The sequence below is a fragment of the Pseudopipra pipra genome, chromosome 2 (genome assembly GCF_036250125.1).
Source record: "Pseudopipra pipra isolate bDixPip1 chromosome 2, bDixPip1.hap1, whole genome shotgun sequence".
Lineage (NCBI taxonomy): Eukaryota > Metazoa > Chordata > Aves > Passeriformes > Pipridae > Pseudopipra > Pseudopipra pipra.
Genome location: NC_087550.1, coordinates 86,597,212 through 86,610,286, shown reverse-complemented (window position 1 = coordinate 86,610,286; position 13,075 = coordinate 86,597,212).

Genomic DNA, 13,075 nt, shown 5'->3' with positions numbered 1-13,075 from the left:
CTCTATCAACCAGCACCTCAGGAAGTCTTCCATCATCCCCATATCACCATTGGCCAATCAGAGCTCAAATGAGTCCAGGAGTTTAATTACCTAGGTAGCCTCATCTCCTTGGATGGTAAGATTGACGGGGAGATAGACAACAGGTTAGCAAAGGCATATAGTGCCTTCAGAAAACTCCATAAAAGAGTTTGGCAAAATAAACACTTGAAGAAAAGTACCAAGATCAGTGTTTACAAAGCCATAGTGCTGTCTGCTCTCTTATATGGTTCCGAATCATGGGTCATCTACCGCCACCACCTGCGTCTCCTAGAACGCTTCCATCAACGCTGTCTCCGCACAATCCTAAACATCCACTGGTCGGATTATGTGACCAATACATCTGTTCTAGAACAAGCAGCAATCACAAGTATTGAGGCCATGTTGCTGAGAACACAGCTGTGTTGGGCAGGGCACGTCTCCAGGATGAAGGACCACTGCCTCCCTACGATCTTGCTTTATGGTGAACTTGCCACCGGCTGCCGCAAGAGAGGAGCCCCGAAGAAAAGATACAAGGACTCCCTGAAACAACATCTCAGCCTTGGCCATATTGATCAACATAACTGGTCTACTCTGGCCTCAAATCAGGAGGCCTGGAGACACACCATCTATAACACTGCCGCTTCCTTTGAGAACGCACGCAGGATCACTCTCAAGGAGAAAAGACAACGCAGAAAGAATCGTGCCTTGCAGAATTTACCACCTAAGGAGTCTTTCTGCTGTGCCTTTTTGCAGTCGGATATGTCTATTTCGTATTGGCCTCATAAGTCACCAGCGTGCTTGTAACAAATGTGGACAGAGCCTTCCTAAATCTTTGTTCGCGAAGCCTAGCCATGATTTCAGAACATGTGGAAACAAAGTACTCTTCTGAAATAATGCTACTGATTTGAGGAAGAGCAAGAGATGTCTGAAATGTGTTGGCTTTGCTGGAATCAGCAATAAAATGTAAGTTTTAGCTAAGTAGTTTCTGAGAAGGCGTGATGAATCTAAGGGGCACTCCGTAATAAGTATTGATTTGTATCTTACAATCTGATTTATGTCTCTGTACATTACTTTACCTGTCTGCTTAGAGAAGTTAAAGAGAAGCAACTAAAAGCATGGGGCAAATGATCCTGAGTTTGGATGCATTAAGCTCCACTTACATGAGAAAGTGGAGATAAAGTGGAAAGATCCTGGGTTTGGTCTCTGTTCCTGGAGTGATTACACATTTTACATTAAATATGCACTGGCTAAAGGATATTAACAGCTGAGTGTTGTAAATGCTCAACTCCCTTGTGCACTGGGTAGGGAGACATGGGGCCTCTCTCGTGTCTTGGATCTCCTTGAAATAGCCAGCCATCTAAAACAAAACTGGCAGGGCTGGGCTCCACTTAGATGCCACCATCTAGTACATTTCAGATGCCAAGTTACCTGAGACACTGCACAGAGTTGTCAGCTACAACACAGGACCTACGCAATACCTACTTAGCTGGAGTTCAAGTGGGATACCTCGGAGCATCCCAATGGCTCAGGATGCTTGTGTGTGGGAACTGGGCTGAACATCTCATGTCAGATTCTACCCAAGAGAAAGATCCCCAGCTTTCTATACATAGGCTCCATTAATTGAGTTGACTAGATCTCTTTTGACATAATGGGAACACCCAGATCTTGTGTAGACACCTATGTCTAATCTTCAGATTAATCCTACTCCAAATTTCACAATATCATATGTTCTTTCGATTGTTCTAGGCATCAGGATTCACAAACCACATTGCTCTGTATTTAAAGATCATAGTATTGCATGCCTGCAGCCACACCCTCAGCATGCTATGTTAGGGTTTGATTGATATTCTCAAGTACAGTTTTGTTTAGTGTCCACACTTAGTTGTCTGGTCCTCAGTGACTCAGTATAGGCTTGGGGTAACTTCTTGAGCTCAGCAAAGGAGAGAAGAGGGAAGGAAGAGCAGAGAAGGAGCATCTGAAGCCTCAACATTGACCCAAATATATCCCCTGATTATACTTAGTATCTCATATTGGTAGAGTGACGTGGTCAATACTAAGACGAGAAGATGGCTGGGCTCTTTCTGAAGTGCATGTGGCAACTTGCTGTGAGGTAATGGAGCAACCATTCTGCATTTGCAGAGGCTGGATACAGAGAATCAGGGCACATGCTCAGCCTTCATCTTCCTTTAGGACTATATGTCCAAACACAGACAGTGACACCTGGGAGACAGACACAGCTCACCCTGTAACCATGACAACTGACATGGGACTTACAGCAAATTAGCTATGAGTGGAAGAAGGCATCACTTCTAAACGAACATGTAGAGTATAGATGGAATAAGCATCTGGTTTAAATCTCCTTCCCTAAATATAAGCATACCCATAAGAAAAAAAGAAATTTGAATATAGTAAGAGTTTCCTTTAATTAATAGGTCTATGAAAATTTTCAGAAGTGTGCAAAACATCATGTGTGGCCACCTTCTCTTTATAATTTTTGACATCCATCAGCAAAAATGCCAATGGCAGAATAGAATTAACTTAGCTTCCTTATCAGTAGAGAGATGATAACAGCAAAGGGAGATCAGGAAAACCACAGGCAAGAATCGAATTTATTCTTTTAAATATTGAAGTTTCACAATCAGCTTTTATTTAGACTGATAATGCACTCCATTTTTTCTTCTCTTACAAAAAATGTAGACACATCTTAATGCTGAAATTCTCTTATTCAGTAGAGTGGTAAAATCATTGGGTCTCTGCATTGAAAAATGCCTTCTCATGAATGAGAAGTAAATGGAGTTCATCTTTTACAGGAGTCTCCTACTGCGGCTGTCTGCCTGGCACCAATAGAAGACACGCTTTTGAAAGTATTACAAAAGTAATTCCCCTGTTACAAAAGCACCACATTAAAAGTACTTACATTAAAAGCACTTTGTTGTATATGAATATCATTATATAATTGATTATTCCCATTAAAATGCTTTGCATCCTTATCACAACTTTAATAAAGAACAAAACTCCTTTGAATATTATACATGCACTTGCCTAGAGCCACTATTAAGCAGAGAGGCTCTGTGTGCAGCCAGGCAGTCATTGATGGTAAATCAAATGGAGGGCATATGGTTCCAGTATTGCTGCTGGTGGAGTTTTCGTTGCTAGAAAGAGCTAATGTTTTGCATTTAGGACTATTAAAGTAACAAAAGTAGTAGCTTATCTTTTCCCCTTTTTTTTTCTCCCCAGCTCTCTTGAAGACTCACTCAATATATTATAGAAAAGCATACTATGAAAAGCCCATACTGAAATGTTAGGACTTCCCTGAACTACAAATTAGAATTCTGTGTGCTTTTTTTAAGTCCAGACAATTTCTGGATGATATCACAACTCAGAATGTCTCTGGTTGGGATTCCTCCTTGCTGACATAAGTATCAGAGATTAAATATGTAAGTCTGACTCAATTACATGGGCTACTTCAATAACTAACGAGAAGGGCAAAAGCAAGTCCAAAGACTGAAAGAAATTCCAGAGGCTGAAGCAGAAAAAACCAGTGTAAATTAATCACCCTCCAGAAGTACCTAGTAGCTATGAACATAGACCATAGCTAGCAAGATATCCAACTTTTGGGTAGGTAGTACTGCATAAGATATATCCCATCCATGGGATTTAATGGGAAGGAAGGCTAGATCTGTTTTAGTTCATTGAGGATATTGCTCTCCAAAAGCTTGTCAGACCAAGATGTCTTCAGGTTAGAGTTCCATGAAGATTATCTCTGCTAATGTAAAATGGGCACCTGTACCCAAGGCTGCATCAAAAGCAGAGTGGCCAGGAGGTTCAGGGAGGTGATTCTGTGCCTCTACTCCACGCTGGTGAGACCCCACCCAGAGAACTGCATCCAGTTCTGGGGTCCCCAGCACAGGAAAGACATCAACGTGTTGGAGCGAGTCCAGAGGAGGGCCACCAAGATGATTAGAGGGATGGAGCACCTCTACTATGAGGAAAGGCTGAGAGAATTGGATTTGTTTAGCCCAGAAAAGAGAAGGTTTCAAGGTGACCTAATTGTGGCCTTCCAGTAACAGAAGGAAGCCTACAAGAGGTGGAGAGGGGCTTTTTATGAGAACAGCTAGTGATAGGAGTAAGAGGAATGAATTCAAACTAAAAGAGAGTAGATTTAGATTAAATACTAGGAGAAAATTCTTTACTGTAAGGGTGGTGAGGTACTGGAACAGGTTTCCCAAAGAAGCTGTGGCTGTTGAAGGTCAGGCTGGATGGAGCTCTGAGCAACCTGATCTAGTGAAAGGTGTCCCTGCCCATGGTAGCAGAGTTGGAATTAGGTGATCTTTAAGGTCCCTTCCAACCCAAGCCATTCTATGATTCGACACTAATGAATCACAGAATGCTTAACAAGTACTTTTGATATTATGTATCTAACAAAATGATTCAGCATGAAAATATAGATACAAAGGCTAATATTTATAGCTTGGAAGAAAATGCTAACAATAAGAAAGTGAGATATTTTAGCTTCAGATTCGAAAGCATCTCAACATGAAAGGCCACTACTGAGAAAAAAATACTTTCTTTTCTATCTGGAAAAAATTCTGTACACCTGACACAAGCTATTTACAAACAGGAAATAAAACAAACTTAATTTCACAGGCTTGGGGAATGCACACCTCATTAGGTTTGAGCCTCGTTCATTTGAAATTAAGAAAATACTGTTGTTGATTGACCTTGCATATACAATAGGGCCAAATAAAACCCATTCTCCATGACTTTGATGCAGGAACTATTGGTTGCAACAGCTAGATACAAAACCTCAGTGTAAATCTTCCTCCCTAGAAAAGCTATTTCTGGACTTCTACCTTAAGATTGTTCAAGCCACCTTGCAAATCCTCCCTCCAGGAACTTCAGAAGCAGTGAGGCACCTGCACACCTGCACCAATGAGTCAATAAAATTCTCTTTTCCTAGGACGTTCAACCTATGCTAACCAGGTTAGGTATTCAAGGGCATCACTGCCACATAGCGTGATAGGTACTAACTAATTATTTTTAGTGTCTAGAAGCCTATCAAGAAAAGTAAGAAAGTACAGACTGAAATGTCAAATGTAAAAATGGGAAACTGTGTTTAAAACTCCCAGGATATTGTAGACACAGTTATTGAATTACCATTGTAGATCTACTGAAACCTCAGCAAACAACAGACGATAGAGATTTCTGCTATAAATATAAGATTCACATAGCTAGCTCTTATTTTTTAAAATATAAATTAAGTGGATGCAAGCCAAGTTTTCATAAATAATGCCAAAAATGTTTATGTATGAGAAGCTTAAACTGTGTAGCTCTAGCTGAAATAAATGTTTCAGTGAACATGATTTCAAACATGATTTATTCAAATGTTATGTTAAGTAGGCATTCAATATGCTTTTATGTAATTCTGATGCCCAAGTTACATGTAATTATGATGACATTATAGCATCCTTGATCTTTCATAACCTCTCTAGAAATTCATTTTTCCCAGCATCAAGCTCCACAAATAATATGGAAGTGACAACGTCACATAGTATAAACAGTTACCAGAACAATACTCTTCAGGTCCAATTCTATGAGGGCTAGCCAGTCTTGACTCCTTTTGACATCAGCCAGAGCTGGGAAGTTTAGCACTGCTCAGAAACATGCCAATTAATTAGCAAGTCTACAAACCTGTTTGTTGGCATTTCAGAGCATGGTAAGAAGGATGAAGCGAGAATACATCAAGTTGTAGACTCTTGTTTACAAATCACTGATATTCTTGAAGGTGTCTAGTTCTAGTTTGAATTCAGTAGTTTCTATACCACTATTTCAGTTCACAGAATTTATTTTATCTTTTCTTTTTAATGTATTCTATTTCCAAATACAAAAATAATAGGCATAGGAAAAGCCATCAAAATACACACAAGAGCAGTGCATAAATTTGACATTATCTTTACAGTAAAGATCTCAGAGTCAATGCAGATAGTTCAGTGAAGGTTCCAGTTCAGTGTTCAGCAGAGGTCAAAAAGGTAAACAAGTGCTAAGAACAATGAGGGAATTAATAGAACAAAACAGGTTCACTATATTATTGTAAAAATCTATGTTCTACCCACATCCTGTAAGCTTCATTCTGTTCTCTTCCATCTCTAAGAACTTGAGAGCTCAAAAAAAGGTTTAGGAAAGACCTACAGGGATGATTAGAAGTATGAAATGGCATTGGTAGCAAGAAAGAGATTTAGGCTGAGACATTTAAGTCTGGAAAGAAGTTGGAGGAGGAGAGAGATGATGGATGTATATGAAGTCATAGACTGCCTAAATTATTATTTGCTACTGCTCATACTATAAAAACAAAGGAGCACTCAGATGATCAGGTGGTCAGTTTAAAGCAAACAATATGAAGTCTTTTTTTCACACAATGCATAATTAAATTGTGAGGCTCATTGCCAGAGGAAGCTGTGGAGGTCAAAGTTATAAATGGGCTCAAAAATCCATTAGACAAATGCATGAGAAGGAGCTCCCTCAATGGCTGTTAAGATCAATGTTTTGAATGCACCCTCTCACTGAGGAAGACCATAAACCTCAGCCTACTTGAAAATGAAAGTTTATACTTGGGAAAGAATTGTGTTTTATCTGTCCTGTTTCTGATGCCTCTCCAAAAGTAATGCTGCTGCCCATTGTCAGAAACAGGACAGCAAACTAGATGCAACTTTGGCTTGATTCAGTATGGGGATGTTTATGTTCAGTGCAATCAGAAATATATGTTTCTTCTTTACAGTGGGCCAGCAGTAAAATAATTTTCACATTTTAAGCTGTCTGTTGTTACATAATCTCCACAAATAAACCACTGATTTTACTTCTCTTACTTCAGAAATTCATTCAGTTGCATATTTTTGATTTCTGTACTTTAATCCCCTGAGGACTTGTACACATCCCAAGGTGATAAAAAGTTTGCCAGTGTCCCTTCTAACCCTCCTGAGCTATTAGATGGCTGTTGTAAAACACATGCATTTTCTCAGAAAGAAAAAATTTCAGAGACAGTTAGTGCTCATAAAATTCTGTAGGAATAAACCTCTTTACATTTCACAGACCAGAATATATGTTTGATAAGCATATCAATATTATAAAAAGCACGAGATTTACCTCTTGATACAAGGATTGGGCACTTTTAATGTATATTGAGGTGCATGTCAACTTTGATGGCAGAAGAAATTATGATTTAAAACAAAGCCTACTCTCTCAAGCTCTTTGATTTCTTTATTTTTTTTTAATTTTATGAATGAAAGTTAATAGTTGTGATAAAATAAAAATTTATTCATTAAGAATAGCCGATGTCACTCCTGAAAGGCTCATGACTGAAAAGGGAAGCTCCCCATTGAGCTTTCCCATGCAAAGTACACGGAGGCAGAAGAGAGCCTTGAGTCCTCACTCTGGCATCCTAGTAGGTGTAGTGTGTGTTATTCAATGACCCATATTACAAAACCAAGAGGTCACCTTGGCCCAACATCATGACAGTTTTGACTGGACGTAGGTGTTGCTAACATGCTCTGAGCTGAACTCAGTGCTGTTGTGCAATAGCCATGCCAATGAGCACATTTATTTGACAGGGCCCATTAGATACTCCTCAGGTATTTTTACTGCAAAAGTTTAAGGTGCCCTCAGTCTCCAAAGAAGTAACTGTTTCTATGGATAATTCCTTGGATTTTGTAGACATCCACAGAAAACAGAACATACTTTCTTTTGATTTTTTGATTGCTTTTTTTTTCAAGTAGTATTATGGGGGTGGGGGTGTGAAACCAGAAAGAAGGTTTTTCCATGAAAGACTCAGGTATTTCAATTATTTGAAAAATATCACGAGGAAGAATAATTTCTTGATCCATTCTAAATCACAGAAGTGTATATAGTTATACGCAAATACGAATCCTCTGACACACACTTTTACAGACAAAACTAGTCTCTAAACTATGCATGGAAGAACAATTAGTTTTAAGATAATAAAAACACATGATCAGATGAAATAATCGCCTGGGTATGTACATGGTAATACTTTCTCATAGGTTACTACTGCTTTGCAAGTACAGATCAAAATAATTATTCTAAGCAGTCTTTAGCTCTTTTGGATGTTTAGATAGGAGATCTTTATAAATTCAAAGGCTGTCAGCCCGCAGTATGTCAGGAAATTTGAATTTAAGAGCCCAGCCCTAACATTTACATTCCTCTGTTATGTTTCAGAGTTGGTTGTAGATGTTAAGAATATTGCCTCTGGGACCTTTAAGTGCATTATATCATAGCCTCGAGCTCCACTTTCTTTTATCTATTCTTCTTTAATCATCAGAAGTCTTGATTTAAAAGAGAAACAAGCTGATAAAGGAGCCTATGCATCTCTGCATTTTCCCTACTTCACATCAGGTGTGATGTGAGGGTGAGAAAATTGTAAAGTGTAGTTAAAATCATGGCAGTCTATGAAAGATTGGAAATGTTCTATGAACTGGAAAACATAGAAATGTTCTTTGCTTTAAAAATGAATCCGAAGAACTAACACTGTTTTTATTGTACAGGTTTTTGAGATGTGAATATGTACACTTAAACTGTCCTGAATACCCTGGGATATCTGTTCCAGAAGTGCTTTATTCTAAGAGGGCTTGGTTGAACCTTAGCAGCTAAAACTTTTATTTTTTTTAAAATGCAAAATAAACATCCAGTGACATTGGAATTCTCTCAGATGTCCTCTTGACTTTGCTAAATAAAAAAAAAGCTTTCTAAGGATGAAATGGTTTATATATTTTTATTCAAGTGATGTTTCAAAATTCCCTCCATCTTTATTTTAAAACACTGCGAAGTAATTAAGTCTGAAAAAAGACTGATGAAATCCAAAGCACGTATTTCAACACCTCAGTTTGTCAAGAATTTTATAAACAGTTTTGGATAAGTCTGAAATACTTTTCTATTGCGTGTAAGCAACAATAAAAAAAATTATATTCATAACCTTTTATTTATTCATATTCATTCAGTGTTTATTCATCCACTAGAATCTCCAAATTGCCTGGCTTTGTTCATCATCATCTTTATAAATTGTACCACGCATGCAAATTGGCTGAAAGGCCTTAATATAATTTTTAACTGTATTTGGTATTTTTCTCTCAAAGTTCTCAATGCTGTATGTACATATATATTAAACATTGCAAAACTGGGACATCTAAAACCTCAGAGAAGAGAGCAGTTATTAATCTCCATTTAAAAATCCCACTTGAGGAATATGGGGCAAACACTACAGAATTAAGTCATTTATCAATGTCAGACCATGAGACCTGGTTATAAGGTTTCCCTGGCAGATAGGGAAGAGAATGTTAGTCTCCTAATACCTAATACTTTGTTGTAACTTCAAGGAAACATAAATTATATTTTCCCCTATTAAAAGCAGTTCTACATTCAATGGTGCTTTAGACAAAATAAATCAATTAGACATCCATTTTATAGTATTTCAGACATCCTAATACCCTTTATTCTGGCATGCATAACTCTTATTTATATACTTATTAAATATGATTAAATATCAATTAACTTTTAACTCTAAACTGCAGATTGCTGAAACTTCAGTGTTATGGAGGAGTTGACTTCATGCTAACTCCTGGGTGCCAGGGAATGGAATTTTGGCTCTTCAGCAAATGAGATTCTAATTCCTCTACCACCAGAAAGTTTCTCATTGCTCCCAAACTACCTACATGAACAGATTTTTTTTTTTCCCTTTTATCTTCCTAAGTCCCTTGAAATTTCAGCATGTGGACCTCAGGCAGAGTGGGGACTCTGATGGAGACTCAAAGCAGACTGAGACTCTAGTGGGAGGGACTGAGAGGCTAGACCCTATCACAGCCTCCCCAGGCCTTCACTGTTGCTCAGCACAAGGGAACTCCTCTCTCTTTCTGTGGTTCTGTAAGTACTTGCCCTCTTCTTGCTCACTTTCTTTAAGTTTTTATGGGGAATGTCTGAATAAGATGCTTTGGTCTGATCCAGTGCTCCCATTCTTATGTGGTCACAACTGTACAGAGATTTGCCATTTCATTGGGTACACTTAGCAGCAGTTTTAAATTTTAACAGAATCTCTCAGTAGAAATATCTATAATGAAAATAAGCTATAGTTCTCTGAACTTCAGACCAAATTTACTCTTTGCTTTAGAAATCAGCATCATATTATGCTTTACAAATTTTCTTGCTTTTCATTCAATGCATGCAATCTAATAACTTGCAGAAAGTTTAAAACCTCATTCTTTAAAACAGTAGCAAACTGAACAAAACACATACTTTGTCAGCCTCTATTCCCTCCTTAATACAGTCTCTTTAGTATTAAGTAAAGTTGCTACAAGTCCACTGTAATTGATGCTAGACTGAAAGAGGAACTGGTGGAGGTGATAGCTTCTATGTTTCAGTGTGGTGTGTTCCAACATTTTTCCAGTTTCCATCCTGGAAAGATGAATCTAGCTCTTATAACAGAGATTTACCTTTTTTAAGTCATGTTTATTTTTGATCTGTTTTTATACAATTCCCTTCAAAAAAGAATTAAAGAGCAATAATACTTAGAAAAAGAAAAAATTGTTCTAAATTACTATTTTTTTGCTAATTTAAGGGGATTATATGAAATGCTGGGTCAGACTGTGCCTCACACAAACATGCAGACTCTGGAGGTTATGGCAAAGGGCATAGCCTGCTGGGAGCTCTGGAGCTCCATCGGACACAGCAGACATGTGCCAGATGTTGCACCTTCTCAGAGGTGCACCATGTCCTTTTCTAGGTGTTTGACCAGGGTGGAAGATGGCTAGGTTTTATTTTCCCATCTTGAAGGATGAGTGATAGTCCAGGAATGGAAATGCAGTGCATAGTGAAATGCAGTCCTCAGTAAAATGCACAACTGCTTTGGAAGAGTGTGGGAGCATACATACAGGTATATGTGTGCCCCTACGTGCACTCACACAGCCCTCACATGTTGTAGTCACCCCCCCGTGTGGCAAGGGATGGCTAGCATTAGGTCAAACTTTCCTTTAGGAAATATCTCTTGTCGACGCTTATGGATGAATAAAAGTGCTTGAGATTCCCATCATCTTTAAACTGCGATAAAGCCAGAGTATTTATGACTTTACCTACAAGACAGTGGCACCATTTTTAAATTTTATGTGACTTCATCTGTTGATAGTCAAAGAACACTGAAGATAAAACTGAGAATTGTCCTTAATACTGCCTTCCTAAACCCAGAAAGCTGTGAACTTGCATAGATCCATAGGGTTCATTGTTGTATCCCAAGGCATGCTAGGCCCCAGGTCTTCTCTTCTTGTTCTCTAAAAAGTATTCAGTGCCAGAGCACAACTTCTCTGCTGCATCCAGCCTCTGAGCTGTCACTTAGCCCCAAATTTCTGCCTAACACTTCAATATTAAGAAGCGTGCTGTGGTGGTATGAAGATACAGAAAATTCAGGTGAAGAGGAAAGGAATTGCTTGAGCACTCTGGCTATTCCTGCATAGGAAGCTGGGATGAGTGAGCATAGGGAGCTGGTGATATCGGAAGTTCAAGAAAATTTGGTGCAAATCTCTGTTTCATGTGTGCAGCTCAGAGAGAAAGAAGAGGCTAAAAAAAAAATTTGTTTAAGTCCAGACTTCAGGAGAGCCAAGATAGAGGAGACTGCATGATGGCTTAGCATGGGTTCAGGAGCCATTTTGCTAGTAAATCCAATGGATTGACCAATTTACTTTGGATTTTCCTTGGAAAGACCCTCACCATATTGTAGTACTGGATAGCAGCATCTAGCAACCACCAAAAATAAGTTGGTTAGCCTGAACTGTGGGGAACCCCAATGATCTTTGTAGACTCCTATGTTACCATCTAATATAGGATATGGGTCATTTTGCTTAGAATTAGATAACAGGAAAGCTTTATATGGAATATTCTAGGGGTTTTATTTCATATATTCATTAGCAGAAGTCAGAAGGTTTTACCCAGAAAAGCATTTATGTAACATCTAGGACAGAGAAATTAAATTTTGGGCCCTATCAAACCACACAACTTTCCTTGTAATATTTCCTTCCTACAGACTTATAGAATCATAGAATGGTTTTGGTTGGAAGGCGCCCTTAGAGGTCATCTAATCCAACCTCTCTGCATTAAGGAGGGACATTTTCCACTAGATCACGTTGCTCAGAGCCCCATCTGACCTGACCTTGAATGTTTTCAGAGATATGGCATCTGCCCCCTCTCTGGACAACATATGCCAGTGTTTCACCACCCTCACTCAAAAAAATTTGTTCCTCATATCTAGACTGAATTCACCCTCTTTTAGTTTAAAACCATCACTCCTTGTCCTACCACAACAGCCCCTGTTAAAAGGTTTGCTCCCATCTATTTTATTAACCCCCTTAAGTACTGAAAGGCCACAATGAAATCTTCCTGGAACCTTCTCTTCTCCAGGCCAAATAATTCTAACTCTCTCAGCCTGTCTTCATAGGAGAGGGGCTCCAGCCCCCTGATCATCTCTGTGGCCCTCCTCTGGATCTGCTCCAACAGGTCAATGTCCTTCCTGTGCTGGGACCCCAGAGCTGGATGTAGCACTCCAGATGGGGTTTTATGAGAGCAGAGGGGCAGAATCACCTCCCTCGTCCTGCTGCCAACACTGCTTTTGATGCAGCTCAGGACACAGTTGGCTTTCTGGGCTGCAAGTGCACATTGATGGGTCAGGTCTAGCCTCTCAACCACCAGCACCTCCAAGTCCTTCTCGTCAGGGCTGCTCTCAACCTGTCCATCCCCCAGCCTGTACTGATACCAGGGGTTGCCCTGACCCAGATGCAGCACCTTGCACTTGATCTTGTTAAACCTCATTAGGCCCCCATGGGCCTACTTCCTGACCTTGTCCAATTTACTCTGGATGGCACCCCTCCTGTCATTCAGGAGTGTCACTGAGAAAGATTTAATCCATCTGTTCTTGTTAGGTGCTTATCTGTTTCCATGTATATATGTTCACAATTCTACACCTGAATTTGCTTTTTGCCCTCTCTTCCTATTCTGCTCTGCTAGCCAGCTA